This window comes from Musca domestica, unplaced genomic scaffold (assembly GCF_030504385.1).
Source record: "Musca domestica strain aabys unplaced genomic scaffold, Musca_domestica.polishedcontigs.V.1.1 31, whole genome shotgun sequence".
NCBI classification, from domain to species: Eukaryota; Metazoa; Arthropoda; class Insecta; order Diptera; family Muscidae; genus Musca; species Musca domestica.
This window is the reverse complement of record NW_026712309.1, coordinates 8,677,918-8,692,077: the sequence shown is the minus strand read 5'-3', so window position 1 is coordinate 8,692,077 and position 14,160 is coordinate 8,677,918. Positions and strand designations below refer to the sequence as shown.

The 14,160-nt window shown below is 38.8% G+C and overlaps 1 protein-coding gene across 2 annotated transcripts in view; it reads right to left on the bottom strand.

The window, feature by feature from the left end:
* The window catches only part of LOC101893103 (muscarinic acetylcholine receptor DM1), an 80,940-nt gene that overhangs the window by 49,713 nt on the left and 17,067 nt on the right, over positions 1-14,160 (bottom strand). Inside the window, exon 2 of one of the 2 annotated variants that reach the window (XM_059124974.1) lies at positions 10,276-10,549. The exons of the other annotated variant lie outside the window; for it this stretch is intronic. The gene's annotated coding sequence lies outside the window, so the exon portion shown is untranslated. The remainder of the gene's footprint in view (positions 1-10,275; positions 10,550-14,160) is intronic. 2 annotated transcript variants of the gene reach the window in all.

The window sequence follows — 14,160 nt, the reverse complement described above, 5'->3', positions numbered from 1 at the left end:
CCTGCTCTTCAGCTGCAAAAGTGTTGACCTAGAGGCTCTCTCTTATATCTCTATACCTCTCTCTCTAAATCATGAAGGGTTTTCCTTACGTGCCTAAGCGGAGGTTACCTATCAACCAGATGGTGATACATTGACAGCATTTTATTATACTGTCGCACAGGTAAGTCGGCTCCTCATGTAATTGGACGACAGGTGTCATAAGGAGGAACCATGTTGTGGTTCTAAGGGCGGCATTCTGGCAGGACTAATATTTTTCCACTGTAGCACTAACGTTGGCGGCCTATCATGTGCTGCCGACCAGAGTCTTGAGAACCTTGTTCCTACTTCTAATCTTATCGCCCAGGATAAAGGGTAATCAGTGTAAAGTAGAGTTACCAGCTGATTACAGTGTTTTCTAAGTGTGCCCGATTTCTACCAATTGTGCATATGTATTTATTGTTTTGAAAAATAAAAACAAAATATGTTTAAAATCAATGACTGAAAACATGCATTGCGGACATTTCATTCATCTTTCGCGCTATTTAACTCATTTCAAACATAAGGAAAAACATCAAATAATTTTGAATAATTCTGATAGGGAGCGGGAATAGCCTAGGGTTGCATTTCTGTAGTTTTGAGAAGCTACTCCACCCCCTTATTGTACCATGGTTCGTAGCATATGAATCACTGTTGGGGTGCTTACCAACGTTTCCAGAGTCGGCCACCACGGTTCAAGGTACCCCGGTCGACTCGATCCACTTACACTTTGGCAGGACGCGCTTTGATGGTGCAGCACGGTGACGATGTCTTCCCCTTTGGGCAAGGTTCTGTTTCAGCACACACTGTTGATGAAGGCAGTGAACGTTCCACTGTTCGGGCAAGGGCAAATAGCACGCAATATTTGTAATATGATTATTTCTCGTTGGCGCTTTATTTCACTACTTTTAATTTATTAGTTTATTCGCACCGATTCACTATAATTTTCCCACAATTCCAAAGAACTAACACTTGTGCTTTATTTTAATAACTTTTATTTATTCTTATTAAGTCGAACTACTGTTCTCTTGGGAAAAAACAAACGGAATGACAAAATCAAATTCAACTCTAACTCCAAAAAAATGATCTTCTTCTTTTTCATTGTTTTCTCTAGTTTCTACGTTTTGTTTTTGTTTTCATTATAGAAAGAGAAAACAATGAGAAGGAATAAACTAAAATAAAATGATTCACAATAGAATCACAATAGGGTGGGAAGACGTTCATGGGTTCATATTCACATTCACGCGTTTTTCTCCCATGAACATCCTCCCCCCCTTGGGACAGGGTTCCAACTAAACTATATAATATTAATTAATGCAATTGTCCATGGAAACTCAATCTAGTGGACACTAAAATCTAAATTAATTACAAACTGTTTTTAATTCAAAATATGACGATAAAATAAATTATGATGAAAGATATGGAAATATACAGTTAAAAAACAACGTTAATTGAGCCAGCAATCGTTGAGTCCCTCTGGGACAAATATGGTACTGCAACGCCTCCTCACACGGGTAAGAAAAAAAAAACATTATTTAAATCTTTCGCTCCACGTCGCCGAAAAATGTCCATCCAAAGACGGTGTTTTGGGCATATGGCATGCCGCGCTCAAAAACGGGTAGGCCCAGGAAAATGCCTTCAGATGCCGGCTTACCGAGTACCACATTGTATTTGCCGGGCTTCTCGAAAGTAGGATCCGCTACCGCCTTCTTCAAATACGCCTTTCTCACGCACTTCAAGTCAACCGGGTGCCGAGGCTCTAGAAGGTCTGACTCGCCCAGCACCTTCAAATTGGTGGTGTATGTCCGAACGTTGTTGTTCGTTGACGTGAGAACGACCCGTACCGGACTGGGATACAATGGACCTTGGCTGGGTAATCCCATTTGAAGGGTACTCTCCTCACGCAGCGGGTCGATAAGCACACGCACCTTCTGTGGGGTTTCATCTAGGCCTGGGAAGTGGATAAAGACCTCTGCCGTCATGGACAACCAAACTTCTCGACGGTTATCTAGCGGGTGTAATAAAGAGTGGTGGGCGAAATTGCACACCCGACAACCTTCATTCCACGGGCAAGTTATCGCTCGGTGTCCCAGACCGAGACAATTTACGCAACCATTGTACTTGCGTACGATGGCTTCCTTATCGGAAGGTATCGCCGACAAGAAGGGGCGGCAGTGCCGGAACGAATGCCGTGTGTGGCATAAAGGACACTTGAACGCATCGTTGAAGCTCATCTGAAAGAGAGTAAGGCATCGTTAGGAAACAAATAGACAACAAGGACATATATTTCATCGGGAAAGACGTCAACGTTGACTGGCCAATCGAGCAAGATCTATTCGGGACGATGAAGGAGGACCAATTTGTGAACAGGGCGTGTAATCACTCCATTTAAAGTCTTGATGTCCACAACCCGAACCCTTTCGTCCTGACCGAAGTGTAATTTCATCACGCGGCCCAATCGCCACTCGTTTGGAGCAAGGGAATCAGAGTGTAGTACGACAATGTCGTCAACCTGTAGGTCATTTCGAGGCAGTTTCCACTTTGTTCGCCTTTGAAGCTCCTTGAGATATTCGGACTTCCATCGTCTGCAGAACTCCTGGGCAATCAATTTCAACCGTCGCCAACGGTTCAAAAGAGAAGTTTTATTTTCTACCTCGTCGGGTTCAGCTGGCGCTAGTAATGGTCCACCGATGAGGAAGTGACCTGGAGTAAGGGCGCTGATATCATCGATGCTATCTGTCAGGGGAGTAAGAGGCCTGGAGTTTAGGCACGATTCGATGTGAGCAAGGATAGTGGATAATTCTTCGAATGTATGACGAATTTGTCCCGAGATTTTCTTCAGGTGACTCTTGCAGCTTTTAACCCCCGCCTCCCACAGCCCACCCATATGTGGAGCTGCGGCGGGGTTAAAATGCCACTCCAATTTCTGGAAGCCGTAACGAGTAAGGGAGTCGTCCTTCGCCTCTGCGACAATCTTCATCAAATTAGAACGAATTTCACGGTCTGCACCCAAGAAATTCTTACCGTTGTCCGAGTAAATATGACGAGGGCATCCACGCCGGGCAACGAATCGGGACAGAGCGGCAATAAAGGCAGGGGTGGAGAGATCACTGACAGGTTCTAAGTGTATCGCCTTGGTGGCGAAGCACACAAACAAGCAAATGTAACCCTTGGAAATGCGGCAACCTCTGCCACTAAAGTTCTTAATTTCAATAGGGCCAGCGAAATCGACCCCTGATGTGGAAAACGGCCGGGTAAAGGTAGTCCTCTCGGGAGGAAGAGCAGCCATCAGCTGCGTTTATCGTTTCTTCTGAGCCAGAACGCACTTCGTGCAATGTCGATAGTGGGTTTTTACTAAGTTTCGGCCTCGTATGATCCAACATTCGAGGCGCGTTGTAGCCAGAGTCAGCTGAATGCCACCATGGTTGGTCATACGGTGAACATGATCCACGTACAGTGCAGCAAATCTGCTCTTTGGGGCAAGAATAATCGGGTACCGTTCATCGTACGGTAGAGAAAGGGTAGAACTCAAACGTCCATTAGCTCGAATAAGACCATCTTTGTCGAGAAAGGGATTTAGCGACAAAAGAGGGCTACCAGAATCAAGTTTTCGATTTTTATGGAGGCAATCATACTCCGAAGGAAAGTAGATTCTTTGAGAAAGAGACATCAAACGGCGACGAGCAAAGCCAATTTCATCTGCGGTTAATTTAATGCTATCAAAACAAACGGTTTTCTTGGTTTTTGGATGTGTCCTTTGGACAAACCGAAATATGTACGCTATGACATGAGTTGCAGTGGAGAGACGAGAAAACCTTTCCAATATATCTTCTTCTACGGCAGATCGAGCAAGATGAACTTTTACAGGTTTAGCTTCAAGGGTTGTTTCGGATATAACCGCGCCTGAGGGCCATTCACTTCTCGGCGATTTGAGCCAGCTTGGTCCATGCCACCATAAACCACACTCCTTTAGCTCTAAAGGAGTCCGCCCCCGGGTTGCTAAATCTGCCGGATTCTCATCTGTAGGGACATGATACCAGTCGCTCCCTACCTTCTCCTGAATAATAGACACCCTATTTGCCACAAACGTCGTCCAAGAGTAAGATGGTTTCTTGAGCCAAGACAAAACGATAGTCGAATCCGACCAAGCGAACAAAGAGGCTTTTGGAATATCCAACTGAGGCAGAACGGAATCGACTAGCTCGGCTAAGAGAAAGGCCCCACAGAGTTCCAACCGTGGCAAGGACAATTTCTTCAACGGCGCCACTTTGGACTTCGCAACGAGCAAATTCGTATAGACATCAGTACCAACTTCAACTCTCAAATATAACGCAGCAGCGTAAGCCGACTCTGACGAGTCACAGAAACCATGCAATTCAATATTGCAATTTGGAGAGTAATTTACCCAGCGAGGTATTCTAATCTCTTCGATTCCTGACGAAGTAGAGACAAAATTCTTCCAGTTTATCAGAGTAAGAGGCTTTAATGGATCGTCCCATCCAATCTCATCTAGCCATAACTGTTGCATCAGAATTTTCGCAGTTATTACAATCGGCGCGAGCCAGCCCAGAGGGTCAAAAATCTTCGCTATAATGGACAACACTTGTCGCTTCGTGTAAGAACTTCTTTCTTGAATTGTATCTATAACGAAGTAGAAACTATCTGATGAGGCATTCCATCGAATACCTAATGTCTTCGCAGAACTCTTGTCACCCAGATCAAGAAAATCTTCATTTAACAGATGCTCACGAGCAAGACCATCCAAAATTTCTCTAGAATTAGACGTCCACTTCCGGAGACCAAACCCGGCTGATGAAAGAATTTTTATCAATTCTTCTCTCGCTCTTAAACCTTCTGAGACAGTATGCACCCCTACCAACGCATCATCTACATACATATTGTTTCGTAGAATTTTGGAACCAATGGGAAAGCGATGCTCCTCGTCATCAGCCAGTTGCAACAGCGTCCTAAGAGCCAAGTAAGGAGCGCAATTGACGCCAAATGTTACTGTCTTTAACTGGTAATCAGAAACTTCCTCTTCCGGGCAAGATCGAAATAGAATGCGCTGATATTTGGAATGCAATGGGTTAATCCAAATTTGGCGATACATTTTAGAAATGTCCGCATTAAATACATATTTGTATAAGCGCCAATTCAAAACGAGCGAAACTATGTCCTTTTGAAGCGAAGGGCCAACATACAACACGTCGTTTAAGCTTTTGCCGTCTACCGAGGGACACGAAGCGTTAAAGACTACTCTCAACTTCGTCGTTACGCTTTCGGGCTTAAATACGCCATGATGGGGCAAGTAAAAACAATTTTGATAGTTGACAAACCCTTCTACTTTCTCCATATGACCCAGAGACAAATATTCAAGAATAACTTTGTCATAATCCGATTTTCGATTCGGATCTCTCATTAGCGATGTCTCATTCCGCAAAAATTGAGTCAGAGCAATATATCGGCTTGATTTTGACGCCAAAGAGAAAGGGTAATCGACTTTAAAGGGCAAGTTTACCGTATATCTCCCATCGGAGCCTCTGGTCGTCGTAGTTCGATAAATATCCTCGCATTTTTGGTCATCTACAGATACAATCGGAACTTTGGGAATCTCCTCAATTTCCCAGAACTTCGAAAGTTCGTCTTGCACTGATACTCTAGTGCAATGCGAGATGCTAAGTGACTTCAGATGGACTAAATCAGTTGTCGGACCGGTTAATATCCACCCAAATACGGTCTCTTGAGCCAAAAGCGAGCCAAGTACGTTTTTCCTTACTCCGTTGAGCAAGATAACAGGGTAAACGTTCCCACCGAGCAAGATGTCTACTGGACTACTTTGATAAAATTTTGGATCCGCAAAATCTAGATCCGGAAGTTCTTCAATTCGAATTTTGCCCAAGGGATGTGTGGGAATATCCCCCGTGATTTCAGGGACCACAAATGCCTCAAGGTCCAACGAGAAAGACCTATTTTTCATCGATCCAATTCTGACGGATGCTATCTTAGAACATTTAGTCAAATGTTCACCGCCCAAACCGGAAATGTCCGCAGACACCGAACTTGTGGGCAACCTAAGCATCTTCTGCACCCGAGCGGAAATAAAAGTGTCGTCCGAGCAAGGATCTATTAGCGCACGTACTTTATATGGAACACCATCCTTCAAAATATTTACCCAAGCCGTGGCAAGCATCGTTCTACTTGTGACCGAGGTATGAAATGCGCGAGTATTCGAAGAAGTAATCGGACCAGCCGATGTACTCGGAGTCACAGCCAACGACGTAGACAAATCTGTAGAAGCATTCGCATTAGAGCTATTATCTTGGGCAATCGTATTTTTATGAAGGAGGTTATGATGCTTTCCTTTGCATTTTGAGCAAGCAGGAGCCCTACAGTCCACCGCTTTATGACCCAACGCCATACAATTGAGGCAACGATTTTCTCTCTTAATAATATTTAATCTTTTCCTGAAATCCATACTAAGGAACTTCGGGCAAGATTTTAAGGGGTGTGTCCCTTTGCACACACTGCATTTGTTCTCATTTACCTTAGTATGATGGACTCTGAATTGTTTCGATTTGTCATATTGGCTGTACTTTGGGCGAGAAGATTGAGAAGATCCTGGTTGTGCTCCATTCGAGCAAGTTATATCTGACACACTTTCCAATGCCTGAAATCTCTCCGTGAGAAATTTATTTAAGTCCTCCCAACGAGGCATTTCTGTTTTACTTGGCAGAGACTGTTCCCATACAGAAAGAGTGAGTTTAGGCATTTTTGAAGAACAATGATATACAAATATAGGGTCCCAAGACTTTACATCAATCTTATATAACTCTAGGACCGATATACAATTAGTAACCTCCCGCTGCAATTTTTTAAGGCCACTCGCCGATTCTTGCCCGCAATGAGCAAGATTAAATAAATTTCTCAATTGAGTATTTATAAGAATTCTCTTATTATCATACTGGTTTCTCAAATTGTCCCAAGCAATTGAGAAACCTTCGGCCGTCAATGGGATATTTCGATTTATCTCTCTTGCCTCTCCACTTGTTTTTTGGAATAAGTGGTACAGCTTTTCAACGGGGCTTAATTTTTTGTTATTGATAAAAATCGCCGTGAATAAGTCACGAAAACTGGGCCAGGAAACATAATCCCCTTGGAACACTTCCATATCACACGGCGGGACTGCTACAGAGGAAGAAACTCTTTGTGTAACGGGAAACACTTTTGCTTTTTCCTTCCATTCCCCCAAAATATTAACACATCTAACGTAACTTTGGTGGGCAAGTTTTTTATTTGTTTTTATAACCTCCTTATTTTTCTTATTACACTCAGCATCGGAGGTACACGCTTTCAGGGTTTCCTTCCATTCTGCCCATAAACTGCTGAGCTCTGACTTCTCAACTTCAACGGCAGACTCATTAAACCCTGACGCATCCGTCTCTTTTAAATTTTCTTCAAAGGAAATAATTTCCTCAGACTTATTTAAAAAGTCTTCAATACTGGCCATTTTCTTCGAGAAAGCTTAATCCCAAATGTTCAAATTTAATTGTAGAAATTATCGAACGTTACGCAAAGCGAAATATTGTTGTTAAAAAACCGAGCAAGAATCCAAGGGATAGTTACGTCCAACAAAGAGGAATATATTTATTGCAAAAATGAGCAAGAATCCCAGCGCAAATTATAATTCATATAGAGCAAGATATTTATTCAAAGTATTCAAATATTCCGTTGTAACTTTAGTTGCGACAAAAATGTCTCCAAAAACAACAACCCAGAATAAGCACTTTTCGAATAGTACTGTATTAAATTATCCAAATGGTATGTATGCGCGAACAAGTTTAATTTTCTACGTGTTCCAAAAAATTCTCTTAGTCTCCAAATGAGCAAGTAATTTTACTTTTGTTAATGCCAACAAATCCACGAAAAATTTTCAATCATCAACGAAAAAGATTTTTTACCCAAAAAATGTACTTTTGTTTCGATATTTCAAACGAGAAAGTTATTTAATGAAATAGCCATAAGCGTTTCAAATGGTATTCCAATTACCAACTTATTTTTCACAGTAGCATCTAAATGGTATACATTTTTATATATGAGCAAGTCACTTTTTCAATTTCTCATTTCTGACCCACTGTGTCAAATACAAAAAGGGCAAAATTCATCCACCATAACAAAATTGTGTTCTTTATGTTTTTATTGTGCAAGGTAATTTTAACAATTAACCTTCACTTATTCCATTCACGACATTCAATTTCGCCAAAATCTCATAGATTCCATTAAACGTCGTTGTCCAAATTTATATACAGCTAAGCTTTACTTTTCCTTTTGTTTATATTTGCCTTGTATGCTTGTAATTATCTCCTAATGAGAATTATAATTCAGCACTCAACAACGAGAAAAAATTCGAGCAAGCAAATCCACCAAAGGGCAAGACCAAAACAAAATAATCGATGAATGTTAATAAATAGACGATAGCAATACGAACGCTCATACAACGAGAAAGTATAAATCATGCAAACAGAGTCAGCGTAACCGCAGTAGACAAACACACAAAAAAACCCAAGCAGAGCAAGAGCGACGTATAAACAACTGTGGCGACGCAAATGCCCAGGCAGAGCTACCACGCACAAGCAGCGACTCTCCAAAATATGTCAACAGTGGCTGCGCAAATGCATATAAGCAGAGCCAACAACGCACAAGCAGCAAATCACCAACAGCCTAGCAAAGGGCAAGCCTTCACATATAAACAAAGCGCCACCAAATGTGCGTATGTCGATATGTCACGCTAATGAGTCTGACGGACGAACAACTTTTGTCTGTCTAACAGCAACACACAGACAAAGACTCAGCGCCACAAAAAAACAGCAAGCCACCAAATGTGTAAATGGATGAAGGGCAAACAATACAAAAAAATGCCGGTTCGCTACAACAACACCATCCAGCGAAAGACGAATGTAAAGGGCAAGGCTTGATAAATACTCCAACGGTATCCAGTTAAAAAAATAACTTAGAATACTTTGGAATTTGTTTGTCACAATTATGCAACAGGTAACCTCAATTTCTTTACAAAGAAAGTCCACGAATTTAGGGCCAATATACGTTTGTCTCCAAATGACAAATTATCGTGAAAAACATGCGTGGTACTTACTTTGACCAATGGATACCCTATTTCTTGCTCTTGATTTTGTTCCCGGTTGAGAAGGACCAGATGTTGGGGTGCTTACCAACGTTTCCAGAGTCGGCCACCACGGTTCAAGGTACCCCGGTCGACTCGATCCACTTACACTTTGGCAGGACGCGCTTTGATGGTGCAGCACGGTGACGATGTCTTCCCCTTTGGGCAAGGTTCTGTTTCAGCACACACTGTTGATGAAGGCAGTGAACGTTCCACTGTTCGGGCAAGGGCAAATAGCACGCAATATTTGTAATATGATTATTTCTCGTTGGCGCTTTATTTCACTACTTTTAATTTATTAGTTTATTCGCACCGATTCACTATAATTTTCCCACAATTCCAAAGAACTAACACTTGTGCTTTATTTTAATAACTTTTATTTATTCTTATTAAGTCGAACTACTGTTCTCTTGGGAAAAAACAAACGGAATGACAAAATCAAATTCAACTCTAACTCCAAAAAAATGATCTTCTTCTTTTTCATTGTTTTCTCTAGTTTCTACGTTTTGTTTTTGTTTTCATTATAGAAAGAGAAAACAATGAGAAGGAATAAACTAAAATAAAATGATTCACAATAGAATCACAATAGGGTGGGAAGACGTTCATGGGTTCATATTCACATTCACGCGTTTTTCTCCCATGAACAATCACTTTCACGGAACTTTAAACGATTGAAAAGTTGTTAAAATTTCATTTGTTATTGAACAAAAACGGAACAAAAAGATATTTTTTTAAAATAAACAATGGGTAAGGTTGTTACAGAATATGTCTACAGGTAAATTAAAGTGATTCCAAGCGAGAACTGTTTTTCAAGATTAATGTATTCGCAGGCTATATTTTATGTTAAATTACAAAGAAAAATACTCGTAAGTGTGCAGCCTGATAATTGATATTGGATGTATCGGCCTCCTTAGGCAATCTCCATTTATGTGCCACAATTTCCGACAGAAAGAAATTTAATTTTAGATTTACACTGTTGATCATGTCCACAATACGGGACAATCGTATGGTAATGGCTAGACTCCACTCACAACTTTGGTGCCCTGCCAATTTTCGTACTTTCAACATGGAAAAGAAATTTTTACCTGGTTGACCCAACTCGGAATAAATATTTTAGAAAACATTATTTGATATGGCTCCACATCATGATACGGCTCTTCTTGAATTTCAGTATTTCACTAAATTTGTGTTCGCATTGAATGGAAATGTTGTCTTTGAGATTTATTTCAATACAGATCCATATTCTGTTATAAGCTTCTTATATCGGTAGTGGATATTTTTGGTTGTTCAAATTCTTTACCCACACTTTAGCAGCCGCGTCGAGTCACAACCATCATCGTTTTGTATACAATTTTTTTTCTGCAAAGTTCCAAATAGAATTAAAAAACAATATATTAAGTCAAATTGAAAAAAATGCATGCGATATAACAAAATGTAACAAAAATATTATATAAATACTAGCTGGCCCGGTCCGCGTTGCCGGCCCGTACTTTTAGTCTTTAAAGCATAATAAATCACAGATCTGACTTATGTAGGTGGCACAATTTTGATTATAAGCAATGACGCCATTATAATTACTCCAATTTTGATTATAAGTAATGACTTGATTATGAGTAATGATTCCATGACTAAATAAAAATTAATATTCATGGCAAAAATTATAATTACCGTCGATTTTAAATATTTTGAATAGCCTGATCTTATTTTTCAGCTATAGGCTTTAATTTGAGTGTTAAATACCTATATGATAAAGAACATCTATAATAGCCCCATGTGAAAATTCAGCTCAATTTTTGATATTGTAAAAAGCATTCAAATGAGCTATAATTTGAAATTTGTATTTCCAACGTTTAAAATCCCGTACTGCGTGGTATTCAGTTTTGTTCACCTCATACTTGAAGGCAGAATGTTGTCAGAATAGCCAAAAAAATTACTCTTTTGCTCCGATTACCGTAAGATGGGCATTAATTGTTTGTCATTTAAATTGTGCGGCGGAGATCCAATAAAGTTACTTTATAATTTCGTATTTTTTTCATGTTTCTGCCACAATTTCCGACTGAATGAGTCCCAGATTGACATTTCGGAGTTTATTTCATATAGACGTAAATCCCAAATCTACGTTCCCAACCAATATTCTCTTGGGGGTTACAAATTCAATAGAATACCAAATTTTCTTTTCTGACCACACATTGATTGGGAAAGTGGACTTGGGGGTATACTAATGTGAGGACTATACTTAAATAAATTCCTATGTGGATAATTATCTGTAAGATGATTTTCTATCCCAGGGTTTTTTACCCCAGGTAGCCTCAAGACTAAGATGCGCACTTTTCCGAAAAATAAAAATTTATAAGAAGAGGTTTTCTTCCCTCTTAGAAATAAAGATGTCAAATAAGGGCCAAAAAATGAAAAAAAGTAGCCAAGACCCCGAAAATACCTTAAATCATATGATGGTGATACCAAAACGTGATAATTTTTTGCAAACATGGTTTCTTCTTAAATTATCAACATAAGCTAAAATCAGTACGAAAAATATGGTTAAAATGTAGAATATACTTGAAATCGGGTTGTTCCGTTATCGGGGGTTATGATCCATATTATGACCTGCCAAAGCGATTTAAGGTATCTTGAATGTTTATGTAGAATTTCTATTTTTGCGTTCTTATAGTCGGTATTTGTCTGATTGCAGTCCCAATGTATTTTGCATTTTGTGTTTTCATTTGACAATTTATTGTCATATGAAAGAAGCAGGTCCACTTTTTGAAATTAACCCCATAACGCTTCTTCGGCCATTTTTGTTTGTTTAAATGTGTTCGCATCTTCCAGCTGAAGCACGATGTAGGTCCTGGAGTAGAAAGCATTTAACATCGTATTGCACCCTCATTTCATTTTTAATATTATTCATTCAGAATTCAAACCAATAAAAAAGTGTACACTTCAATATAGAAAAAGAATCTTCAACTGGTTCGCTGATTTTTTTGCGGCAAATTTTTAAAGGTGATTACTAAGTTTGTCGGTAGAATGTACTATTATTTTGAAATTCGATTCTATTGAAAAATTGTCGATTTTTCCCGATTCTAGAATTTTCGTATAAAGCGACAACAGATAAAATTTTCATTTATAGATTTTATGTATATATTGGGTATTACGAATAAATACATAAAATCTATAAATAACAGTTTTATCCGTTGTGGCTTTATATTACCCAAAAAAAACCAACACATCATATTACAATTAAAAAAAAAAAACAGTACAAATGTACATTCGAAAATAGTAAGTCAAAATGGAAAAATATGCAATATAAAACATTACTATTGTACATTTTGAAAGTCAAAATGAAAATGTTCAAATTTCACATTTTTAGGCGATTTTTTGGATTTTATTCTTTTCTGCCAAGAGGCAATTCCGAATTTGTCTAAATCGTTAAAATCAGACCGGCGGTCTTTATGTTATAAGAGTAGTAACTAACACAACTTTATTTTACATATAGAGAGATAGATTTAAAAGTAGGCGCTTTCCTCAGCCCCTCAATAAGTACTTAGGGTTGGATGGAAAGCCAACAGCATCTCGTGTAATAATTCTCAAACCGATATCTTCACTATTTTGGCAAATATAAAGATTTCAGATAAATCGTAATAGTGGGCGTAAAAGGAGGTGTGGTCAATATTTTATTCTTCAAAAACCTAACTCGGGGTATGACAAAAAATTATGCAAATCGGTCCAACCGTTTTCAACTGATTCCGTTACCAACAAACAACAATTGATTTATATATATATATATAGATATTTTACATTTTATCCTTTTCTGCCAAGAGACCATTACGAATTGGTGTGCATTGTCAAAATCAGTCCACCCGTTCTTAAGTTGTAAGCATAGTAAACGTTTCATTTATTTTAATTATATCGAGATTTTTAATATAAATCATCCTAGGAATGGTATAAAATTGCCGTGCAAAGTTTCAAAGACAGATCTTTAATATGGCTATCTCAATCGTGATTTCAAATGGCGGCCTTAGGGGCACATGGACAAAATTTAATCGAAAAGAATACATACTCTATAGGTTCCCCAACGAAAAACTGAGGTGATACAAAGTGCATGACATAGCTAAATCCATATTAACTAATTCAAAATTCCGAATAATTCAAATACTATATTAAGAGTTCTTAATATGTTCTTCCTCCTGTGGTAGAACATTGTCTTTATAGTCCCACGTTTTCCTATAGCCTAACAGTACTTTAAGGTATTCAGTGTTTCAAACATTTTAGCCAGATTTTTGAACGGAATTTTTTCAAATTTAATAAATTTAATTATTTTTCTATAGCCCCCACATAACAGTTCTTCCCAATATTGTGAATTTTTATGATTTTTACTGTAATTGTTTCAAATTTGGCACTTGAGACAATAGATACCAACCTCTATCCTTATTTAAAATTGGCTTCCCCTTCATGATATTTTGAAGTTTTTAACAAATTATCTAACCGACTACGCTGTCATTTGCAGTTTAAAATTAAGTTTGTTTGAATATTAAAAACCATTCTTTATACCCTACACCACAAGGTGATCAGGGTATTATGTCTTTGTGCATTTGTTTGTAACAGGCAAAAGGAAACGAGATAAACCCATAGTTCCTTTTGATGATCTGCATAGAATCACATTCTGAGTTGATTTATTCATGTCCGTCCGTCTGTCAATGTATTTTTGTGAACAAAGTACAGTTCGCATTTATAACCCGATCCAGATCAAATTTTGCACAAATCATTTGTTTGGCCCAAGGACGAACCCTATTGAAATTAGAGATTATTCGTAAAAATTTAGATATAGCTCCCATATATATCTTCGTCCGATTTTCTTTTTATTGTGCACCAAACGTGTAATATCAGCCCGAATAGTATGGAACTTTGCACATACAACCAAATTAGGCCTAAGAATAAGTATGCCAAATTTGATAGAAATCGGTTCAGATATAGCT